Source organism: Seriola dumerili, unplaced genomic scaffold (genome assembly GCF_002260705.1).
Source record: "Seriola dumerili isolate Sdu_G_001 unplaced genomic scaffold, Sdu_1.0 BDQW01000161.1, whole genome shotgun sequence".
In the NCBI taxonomy this organism is placed as follows: domain Eukaryota; kingdom Metazoa; phylum Chordata; class Actinopteri; order Carangiformes; family Carangidae; genus Seriola; species Seriola dumerili.
This window is the reverse complement of record NW_019174416.1, coordinates 4,753,550-4,765,259: the sequence shown is the minus strand read 5'-3', so window position 1 is coordinate 4,765,259 and position 11,710 is coordinate 4,753,550.

Here is an 11,710-nt window from a genome sequence, read left to right as displayed (position 1 = left end):
CAGGGCGATGCACTGATCTGTATTATTCTTCTGTCATGACACAGAGGTTGCTTCAAGGCTTTAAGGCTCCTACTCAGAGAGAAACCCACAGAGGACTGACTGACAGGCTGAAAGCCACGAGGCTGCAGAATCCTCCCTGGACTCTAAATTGTCCGTAATAAGGTGTTAGCAGCCTGCAGAGGTTAGGGAAGAGGTCGTAACACCGTGGGGAAACTGACAATCCCCTTTGCTTCAGCAACTACTGCTGAAGTACCAGAGATTAGATTGGAAATGAAACTGAGTTCTTGAGACTTGATTTCTTGATATTTACAATTATTTATCGGCCAAAGACCATACAGTCTACCAAACTTTGAACATTTTTGGACAATGCAAATTATTATTAATGATTAAGTCAAAGAGACGTAACAGTGATGATTAATAGCCCACTTCTTAACCACTTTCTAATAAGACATACTTTATGAAGGCTTTATAAGTTATAACTATTGAATTTATCAAAGGTGTAAATGTGAATATGGCTGGCAAAAACACTTGTTTTTATTGATGGCTTATTACTAAGCAATAAAGCCTTAATGAATGATTTATTAAGAAACCCACTATAAACCCGTATAAAGGATGCCTTAGTAGATGGTGATATTTAAACCATTGGTTTTTACATATATTAACTGTTGTTGTTTTGTTTATTCTTTGTTTCCTTGATTTTACTCTTGATCTTAACTTTTGATGTGTATGTATTTTCTGCTTTAACTGTCTGTAAACAGTTTTTCGTTTTTGTAAAGGACTTAAAAAAAACTTTGCTTTGTTTAATGCTGAATAAATTAATATTTTTAGAACAACACCAACTACTACTATTTAAAAATAAATTCAACTGAGATCTAAAAGATCAAAACAAAAACTGTGGAAACTCTGTTTTAACTATGTGTACGGCCTCTGTGACAAATGTTTGGTCTCTTGCAAGGCTGGATTTCATATATCATCACTGTGTACAGGTATAGCAATGTTGTGTGTTTGTGTGTGTGCATGCGTGTGTGTGTGCATGCGTGTGTGTGTATGCATGATGGAGGCGAAGGGTTGGAGGATGTAAGAGTAAGCTGCTAAAATTGATAACATCCCCAACACCACCCCTGTTTCTCACCATGTCAAAGTTCACCATGCTAGAAAGAAGATGAATGTGATGTGATATACTGTGGATGAAAGTGATAGCCTGTGTGTGTGTGTGTGTGTGTGTGTGTGTGTGTGTGTGTGTGTGTGTGTGTGTGTGTGTGTGTGTTTGTGTGTCTGATTGTCTGCAAGGCCTTTCCTGCACTTCAGAAGTCTAAAACCCTGGTCAGGATGTAGTTATGGAGCGCTAATTTGAGAGCTGTCTGATTGCAGGCTTTCTGTGGCCCCCTACCAAACACACACACACACACACACACACACACACACACACACACACACACACACACACACACACACGTGGACACACACAGACAGACACACACACACACACACTCTCTTTATCAGTCATTAATCTATCAGGTGTCATTAACAGGGGAGGATGGGCTGATTGGAACCAGAGGGAGACAGAATGATGTCACACAAACACACTTCACTGCCAGAGTGCTCATGTGTCTGCCTGTCTTTCTTCCATCCTCATCACCAAACACACACACACACACACACATACACACACACACACACACACACACACACACACACACACACACACACACACACACACATGACTGACATAAAGACAGATAAAAGTGCAAAAGTAGGCCTACAAGGGAAACACTTATTCATGCAGCTTCGCTCTTCTCAAACATCTGAGGCACAGCAAATGAGGAAGGGTTCCTGCCAACACCAGCTTCTATAAAAACGGATCAGTGGAGAGCCTGACGAGAAGACTGAGAAGATTTGACTTGAAAAGTTTGGATACAACAATAATGGGAAAGTTGTTTTGTGTGAAGACAAATGTGTATCTTTAATGAATGAGTCTGTGTTAAGAAGGACAGACGGGTTGTTTCCCCTGCTCCTGTCTGCCACTATTTTAAACCCCCTCCCACAACATACATGAATGCACTTTTACACACAGCTAAGCACACACGCTACAGGGCTATCTTTGGAGGACGAGCTATTGTTTAGCAGTGACAGTAATCCTTTAAAGAGGTGCTATGTTTCCAGGCTGAGAATGGATCTCTTTATTAACACTGACGGAGGCACATTATCTATAAATACAGGCGGGAGCCACTAATAAATCATTTCTCATGGCCCTGATAGAGCACTAACCACAAGGCATTAAGGAATCGTGAATGCAAACCACACGCTGGCAGGCAAGCACTCTGCATGTGTGTGCGTTTGTGTGTGCGAGTGTGTGTGTGAGTTACACCACGCTTTGGCAGGCAGGATGATGGGGCAAGAACTGGGCTTTTGATTGAAATAGCATGTTGTCTTTTGAGTTCCCGTTTCGGCAGCGTTTAAATTATAGTGTCTCTGCTTGGCTGAAGAACGTCTCTCGGGGTGGGAATAAAGTCAGAAAAGAGAAAATGCTTTTCTATACATGCAAGGACAATCCAGATCTGATTAAAGAGATCTTAAATGACTGATTTTCTTTCTGAAGATTTGCTTTAATCAGTGGCAGAAACTATCAATACGTATGTGAACTTTCATGTCCTCAGGTGTTGTATCGCGATAGCAAGGGGCGTGGGTTGGGTTCCACCAGCTACTTGTAAAGCCCTGAGTAAAATCCTTCTATATTCTTAGTAAGTAACTGTTTCAAATTAGAGATTTACCAGATTGTGTTGCACCATTAAAACTTAAGGGTGTCATCTGTAGTGCTGTCCAACTTCCAAAAATGGGCAAACAATACATCAAACCTCATTGCTAATCGTTTGTTAACAGTATTTAATTTTTTCTGAAATTCTTTTAGTTGGAATATACTCTAAAAGGAATCTTAATGTGGAGAGGTGCTGTCAAAGGCTTCTGTGACCCAGATTTGTTGAACAGCCTGGCAGCAGTGCAGAAATTTTTGAGCGAGCCTCACCCTTCTAACCAATCAGAGGAGGCCAAAGTCGGGGGCGGGAGCTCAGGACTGTCAGTCAACACATGAACATGCCTCTGGTCTGATAGTAGCTGCTGGATTATTAGCCAAGTCGTTTAGTGAAAAGTGGCATAATGTTTTTTAATTTCAGTGTTATTTCTGTGAAATGTAATTTAAAGTCTCCCAATTTATACTATCAATCATTCATCAGTTAGTGGGTGTTAATAAATAAAAACAACCAGTCTCTGTGGAAGAACTACTTTGGCTCTCCACCCAGTGAATGCTTATGTTATGAAGTCTAGGCAGCCGAAAGTTTGTAAAGAGTTTGTACTATTACTGCAGTTTAAAATAACACAGAAATAACCATTGCTACTATGCTACTAACTATGCTAACCTAACTTATGTTATTTGGTCACTTAGGTTAACCTTGCCCCAACTTTGTATAACTTCATATGTGTTGTTTTTGTGAAATGTAATTTGAAATGTTTTAGCCTTTTATCAAGTGTCTAGCAGATCTCTTTTAAGCTTCAAAACAAACAAGTCATAAAGTATATTAGCAACCTTACATTCGTTTTCTCTGTTAGCTCAGTTAGCTATGCGGCAGTTACCTGTCAGTTACTGAGCGTAAACAACTACTACATGAGGCCTAGTTTGTGTGGTGTAACCTGGTGTCAATGAATGATGCTTTAATCTTGTTATAACTTGGCTAAATTTAAATTCACAAAGAGCTGGTGCAGTCACAGTGTTTCCATGGAGACCAAACTGGAATAAAGACACATCTCATTCAAAACAGTTCTCATTCAAACCAAAGTTCAAGGATACACAGTGTTTGTATTTACAGTGTGACCGACTGTTCCTCAGCCTCAATAGACATTTTCATCTTTGTAACTTTTGGCTTAAAAACGTAGCATTCTTGCTGGATTAACATTATTTCCACTATTCTCATTCTTTGCTCACTTCATCTTGTCTACCCCAGCTAGAGACTAACTCGAGCCAGGCCGCACCAGCCAAACTCTGACAGTTTAACCTTCCTCAGAGGTCACTCCTATTCTTACAGCATCCAGTCCAGCACAGCCTCCTGCCTCAGCTCAGGCCAGTGCTGCCTAACCAATCATACCCCTATACGGGCCCATTCTGCAGAGATTGGGGAATGAAAGGTCCGATTAGGGCCTGCTGGAAGTATTCAGTGTGCAGCCCTCGCCCCGCCCGGCCCATCACCCCAGTCGCAGTCCCTTCTAACCAGCCCCTCTCCCCTCGGCCCCGTGCTGCTCTGGGCTGTGATTGACATGTGAATTACAGTGTGTGGTGATGATAATAAGAGTGCTAACCGGGGCCAGGCCTGAGCCTTCCAGCCAGCAGCCAATCCCAGCTGGCACGGCCTGAAAGACAACCGCTGCCACCATCTAAAGAGGCAAATAAAAATGACAAGCTAACTGTTAAAGAACTGCTGATTTTTCACATGTTGTTTTAAAAGCTTTTGTGGCTCTGCCAGAATTTTTTTTTAACTCTTTCTCTGTTTTCTCCTAAATTTTCACTCTTCTTCCCCACGACCACATCCAGATATATGAAACCCCTCATTTATCGGGGCAATCTAAAAATAATTCCCTTCCACTGTGGCGAAGCTTTGATAAAAAATATTTGTGTTCAGAATGATTGCGTTCAGTGGGACAAAAACAGATAAAGACGTGTGTGACTGTGGGGTTCCTCAGCCGCATACACTCACAGAATGACGGCTTTCCCCTGAATAATTACTACTTCCCCTCATCGTGCATGTTAACAACACCAAGAGGAGCCCTCGACACATTTCAAACCCTCACTTAGGTTGGCTAACAATCTGAAAGTGTGTTTGTGTTGGAGTGCTGGCATTGTTCACTTTTATGCATTATTTTATCCAAACATAATGTGCTAGTTACACATTATGGCATTAGGAAATTACACTCTAACACCCCGTGGATTAGTTTTCCGCCCCTTGACATCCTTCTGGGAAGAACAATTCTCATTCCCACCGATCTATTCCCAACTCCACAAAGCCCCCGTGGATCCCGGTGCCCTGTTCAATCAGAGTCCTGCTTGGCAGAGCCGCCCCGTCTGGGCCGTCACTCCGAGGAGCTGACGAGACGGAGAGGAGAGAAAAGACGCTCGACTGAGATCCTCACATGCAGAGTCTGACTCTCATTATCAATTACGGCTGTTTTTGTTTCTTTTTACCGCAACCATTAACCACACAGTTACTGGCAGTCAGAGAGAGAGAGAGGGAGAGAGAGAGAGAGAGAGAGGACGAGAGAGACGGACAAGGAGAGAAAAGGCAATTTTCATCAAAAAGAATTAGCTATCCAAACAAGTGAGATGAATGTGCCATAGAGCCAGATTCACAGCAGGCCTCATGAAAGCGTTGTGGACAGATGAAGATCTATATGTGTTTAATAGGAAGAGGATGAGTAGCAAGGGATAACTAAAGGCTTAGGAAGAGAAAGAGAGAAAAGAGGGGGGAGAGGGAGAAGACAATTCACAACACACTTGTGGTGAGAGGAGGAGGGTGCGTCTTGGCAGAGATGTGACTCTCCTCTCCTCTGTTTTCCTCTTGCCCCCATCCCTCGTTACCCGCCCGGCCAGGCTGAGGCAGAGGGAGCCAGTAAAGGCTGGATGCTGTGGCACATGAGCCATTAAATCTTCCTACACTGTGGGCAGGGGGGAGGCGGTAGTACCAGGCCTCGTGCCCAGGCTCCCCACATGCTGCCAGCCCTGAGAGGAGACCCAGAGAGCAGAGTGCAGAGGTGCTGTGCAGAGGGAGAGGAAGGGTGCAAGAGCAATGCAGAAGGACCAACAGCCTTTTTATCGCTGTCCGGCTTTGCTACTGTAAAGTTAATCAATTAATAAATTGGCTGCAATTAATTCAGAAATGTGTTGCCTGAGTGCCGACTAGGTTTGTATACTACTCATTTGCAACAGCAAATATGTTTTTGTAAAATTGTCATAATTACGTTTTTATCAACAAAAGGAGGAAAAAGTTGTAAGTTGTCCCAAAATTTCACATCTGAATATATTCATCTCATAAGTCTCATAAGTCTCATAAGTATAGGCAACATATTTTATTTGTGTTCCCTAAAATATCCACTCATGCAATAAAATATTTTTATAATTATGTCTATGCACCCGCAGCACTTGGTTACCATTAGGGAAAGATGTGGTCAGCAGCACTTGAGCACAACACAGGATGAGTTTACTACTGCAAAATAGTCGTTTACGTAATTTCCAACAAGTCCTCCAACTTAAACCACCATATAGGTCTGCTGTCCCTACCCTGGGATACGACCCAGACGAGCGGACCAGCAGCAGGTGTCCTGGACCTTTGTCGTCATGGTAACATTGATAAATGGTTGTGGTACATGCAGTTAAGGTTGTGGATTGGACATGGCTTTCTTTAGGTTTAGGCACAAGAACCACTTGGTTAGTTTGAGCAAAAGCTTGTGGTTTGGGTTAAAACGAGTACTTCACTAAGGTTGGAGGACCTTTATCGTCATGGTTACAATAATAAATATGAGGTTAATGTTGTCCGTTATGGATAAAAGAAAGAATATTAACTAATGGTTTAACATGAGAAATAAACAGCGATCTCCTGAGTAAAAGTCCTGTGTTTAATCGACTCATCTATCCACCAACAATTAAACAAAACAACAGGTCAAAACAAGCTGCTTGCACAGACGACCTGTCTTTTCCCATCTGCACGTCTTTTCACACCTACAGTTTATAACAGTTTGCTGTTAAAAATGTAGTTTTCAGTTAAAGTCTTCCAGGGAAAGATAAGCTCGATCTCGTTATCATGGTTGTTCCAGTCTCTTGCACTAGTCTTGTTTTTTTGTGTATGTACCATATGAGAGGCCTATCAGGTCCTTTGGCACAAGCCTTTTATTTGTCCCGAAGAGCAGGAGAAAACATTTGGTGAGGCAGCCTTTTGCTTGTTATGCTCCAAGCTGTTGGAGTAGTCTGCCCGACAATATGAGAGCAGTTGAGAGGTGACATCTTTAAAGTGTTAGGGTGGCAGTAATCTATATTTTTAACACCTGCTAAAAAAAGACCAAAATCAACAGTGCTTTTGTCTGCATCCTAAAATTTTTTCCAACTCCTCTACGTGTCTGTGGCTCAATGCTTCACTTCTAATGGTTCTTTATATATGTAAATCTTTGAAAAAATTTGTGAATATAGTTCCTTTAAAAAAAAAAAAAAAAAAACCTCAGTAATTTCCTTAACAGCTGGTCACTGTAGTTTGGAGGAGTACCAAAAAAATGTAATTTATCAGGGACTGTTGCAGATTTGGTGTTCAGCAGCAAGACGGTGTATAAGGGTTTGACTGAAAATAAACTAAAGTGCCTATGTTCATCATAATGAGGGAACAGGTCAGGCACAGTAGTTACTTGGTGTGTTTTTAATTGCTTTTTGGACGAATATGAAGCTCTGTGGCACAGAGGAAAAGGTTTTGGATTCACTACTTGTTAGTAGGATCAAATAAATGTTGTTTTTTTGTCGTTTCATGGGAATTTTCTGACATTAAGAAAATGTAGATATCATCAGTATTATCTGTTTAATGACTTTTTTTTTTTTTTTTTTAATTGTAGCTCCACAAATGTTTTATTATCATTTATTTTTAATGGTCTGTTATTAATCCACTTGCTTTTTAATTCTGGTTTTAATCTTACATGTCTATATTTTTTATTCTTGTGCATTAGTCTCTGTACTTTTTATGTTTCTACTGTTATTAACTTGTGAGTCGCCTACAGCACTTAGAATTGTAAAAACCACTGCTTCACAAATAAAACTGGATCGAAAGAGACGGGTGGTGATAAGGCAGATTTGCAGAAGTCATGATAGTAGCCAGGAAATATTTAAGTGAAAATAATTATAGCTTAAGAATACAGCTCATGTGGTTCTCAGTTCAGCTACATTAAACAGGTGAGATTTTCCTCTTTCTCATCCAGACATCGCGGCAGCAGCCAAATGAGATCAAGCCCACATTTCTCTCAGATTGAAGGAGAGAATTTGGATGCATTTCAACAGCAAATCAAGGGGCAAGATGCAACTGTGTTGGCAGACACAGTCAATTAACTCATATAGACAGGGAGGGATGTGATCAGCGTCTCACTGACTCTCCCATTAGAGCTGCTAAAGAAGCAGAAGCTATGGATAGACTGCACAGCAAGGATCCCTGCAGGGCCTCGACAGTCTGAGAGGCGCGGTGGACCTCAGACAGCTGTGTGCCCCGAGACAGCGACAAAAGACGGGAGGTTATAAGTAGCAGATGTGACATTACACACACACACACACACACACACACACACACACACACACACACACACACACACACACACACACACACCATGGAGCTGATGACATATCAGGGTCAAAGGAATTTGTCACTCTATAATCAGTTATGTTGTAAAAAGCTTTGACTGCTGGTCTTTGTTCTGTTTCTGCTCTCAAGTTGTCTTTCTTGACGTCCTCTCACATCTACTCCGGATGTTTCACCACTGTCTATCTCAAGCAGAAATTGTCAGTCACAGAATCAGCAAATAACAAACAGCTCATATGCTACTTTCAGGATCACATTTTGGAAACAATTAGCACATCGTTGTCTCAGTATATGCTGTGTGTATTCCAGGTGAGCCTTCATTCAAGTGCAGTATAGAGAACTCACATCCCATTAGTGCAACAGTACACTAAGTGTGTACAGCGTTCTCTATTCAAACACTCCACATATGTCACAGTGGACGGGTGGTGGAAGTTTGACGTTTGGCAGTGAGTGGGCATCCGCTCCGGCAGCCCATGCCCAGAATAAACCTCACACACACACACACACACACACACACACACACACACACACACACACACACAAACTGCTCAGCATCAGAATCCAACTTAAAACAAACCATCAGGGGGCCCCGTCACATCCACTCAGCACTGAGTTACAGACAGACAGGCCTGTTTATAAACACACACACACACACACACATACACACACATATATGCATTAAGTTGTGAGCATGTGCACACATACAGTACAGACAGATGCCTACCATGAGTCTATGGCTGGAGGTGATTACTCTTTGGGCACCAGCCTGCAGCCGCGCACGTGCACACGCACACACACACACACACACACACACACACACACACACACTTCAGCCTGAGTGTCAGTCATCAAGTCACAGTGAAAAACGAATGAGAGCGTAAACAAAGCAAACAGCCAGATTTTAGAAACAGCAGAATTTCCCTTTAACCAACACAAGTTAAAGTTAAACTCCATGATTAATGTGCTGCCCTTGAATCCCCTGTTCAATCTACCTGGTGATGTGCATTTAAAGGCCTACCACTATGTTTCAATTGCTAAACCAATTATTCGCAAATACGTATTAATTAGCCCATGGAATCGCAAATCAACAGCATGCGAGCGAGCCTGAAGGCCAAAATGATCGGAAAGCCTAATTGCAGCTGGTCGTCAAACTTCCGCATTAATGGAAACCTGAAGCCCGTGCTAAATTGGATTTGAGTCTCGCTTCCGCCAAGCGTGCGTATTGTGCCTAATAAGAGGAAACATGTGTGCCAAACATTCCTGGACGGGACAAATGCAGATTTGCACTGGATTAGGATTCATAAAACAACCAAAAAGCAGCTTCCTGTTGTGTTTAGCAGAGCCAGGCGAGGCCCGCGCACCCGTCATCACTCCACTGACATCCCATAATCCCATGACGAAGATTTATGAGCTGACTGCCGAAGACAACATGGAAAAATAATCGCTCAAACTTGAGTGGAAGGAAACTGCACAGGCTATTTCTATCAGTTTCTTTGGGTCTTTTATTTCAGTAAGAAGCAGCAGCAGGCCTGTGCGCGCGCACACAGAGACACTGCAGTTATTTCTGTTGCACTTTTTTCCTTCCACAGCTCGAAACCAGGCCGCGTGTTTGGGATGCACTTTGTTACAGTATTGAAAGGAAAGGACAAGTAGGGAAGGATAAACATAAATCCAGGCCGCGGTCCTGAAACGGGTTATGATGACAGAGAACATGTGATTCCGGTTGGTCATAGTTCTCCATTTCCCGGCTGTTGTCGGAGATTTCCATCACCAACCAAACCAACCGTGCCGTAAACACAGCCCTCATTTGTTTTCTCCTCTGAGCAATTATATCATGTGATTAAAAAACATTTTAAATAGAGCCTTCGATGACTTTTATTTGTGTAAAGCGGATCTATTTCATGTCGAGCAGTAATGTAATAATCCCGAGCTGTCATTACGGCCCAGTTTCTCCCTGTGCGCCAAACTCCATCTGATCTCCGCACTTATGAAAACCAGACTGGCGCACACCCTCACCGGGCACCGCAAAAGAAAAGGGGGGGGGAGGGGGGGATCCCACTTCTGTACCGGAGGAACGGGAGACAAGAGAGCGTTTTAAGGAAAAAGCCTGCAAATTAATATAGGAAATGTTAGCTTCAACAGAAATGCAGCGAGTTTCGTGAAGATATATTTTACCCTCCAGATGGTCTGAATTAACAGACTTAAATATTTGTGCCTAGACTCCCCTTATGGTGCTCTAAAATGCTCATTGTATTTATCTATCCACTGTCCAAATGGAGGGGGGCAACATGGGAAACAATCTGAAGGATTGTTTCTGCAATATATATAAAAAAAAACCTAAGAGAAAAACCTGCTTCACAAAATTACATTTAAATTAAACACATTGCCAACTTAAATTCAGTCTATCAAATTCCTTTTACTTGATATTTTGGCGGCCTACTCCTTTCACACTTCATTTGGGGGAATTTCATTATATAAAGAAAGTGGAACTAACCTGCAAAAAAAAATTGCCCTACTCTTATGCAGGTCAGCTCATCCAACAGTGACACTTCGCGCGTAAAGATGCTGCTGCTGATTGTCCTGGATGCGCAAAAGCCACTGAAACCAAGCGAACACTGCAAAAAATATCTGTTGTTTGCCGAGTCTCATTAGTTTCCTTCAACTTGTGCGAAAAACTGAAAAAATGTGTTGACTTGTTTCCTTTCAAATCAACTTCATTCAACTGTGTCTTGAATCTGATGTCACCTGTTGATACTGATAAAGTAATCTGTCTCTTTTTGCGATGTTTCAAATATGTTTAAAGAAAAAACACGATGGATTTAAACAGAAAAGCAATGATTTTACTCTTGTAGTGGAATGTTTTGTTCGTCGTTGCAGGAAAATGGGATTGTACAGTCGGGATAAGAGTGAGGGTGGATATTTTTTGCAGCGCAGTCCCATGTGGAGGAATGCACGCTGCGCTCTTCCCTCCCTCTCTGTGACGCGCAGAGGGGAACCAGAGGAACAAGCCCTCTGTGAGACAGAGAGGAAAGGGGAGACACAGAAACGGATAAAGAGGAAGAGAGCGGAATATTGTGGTGAGGACGAGAGGCGTGCCAATAATCAAGGATTTTGGATGAAGGTGTGTGCCTCGGAGAACACATGGGAACGCACCGGATCAATTACGCAGCGTCACGGAGCCGCCGTGAGAGAAGAGGGGCTCCCTGAGGTGCTGCTGCTGCTGCTGCTGCTGTTGCCTGTTCTGCCCCGTCCTGTCCTGAATGAGCCGGGACACTGAGTCTGGCGCGGGACTAAGTCAAAGTTCAGACGGATATAAGTCTCGTAGGAAGACGGGATCTTTCGCCAAG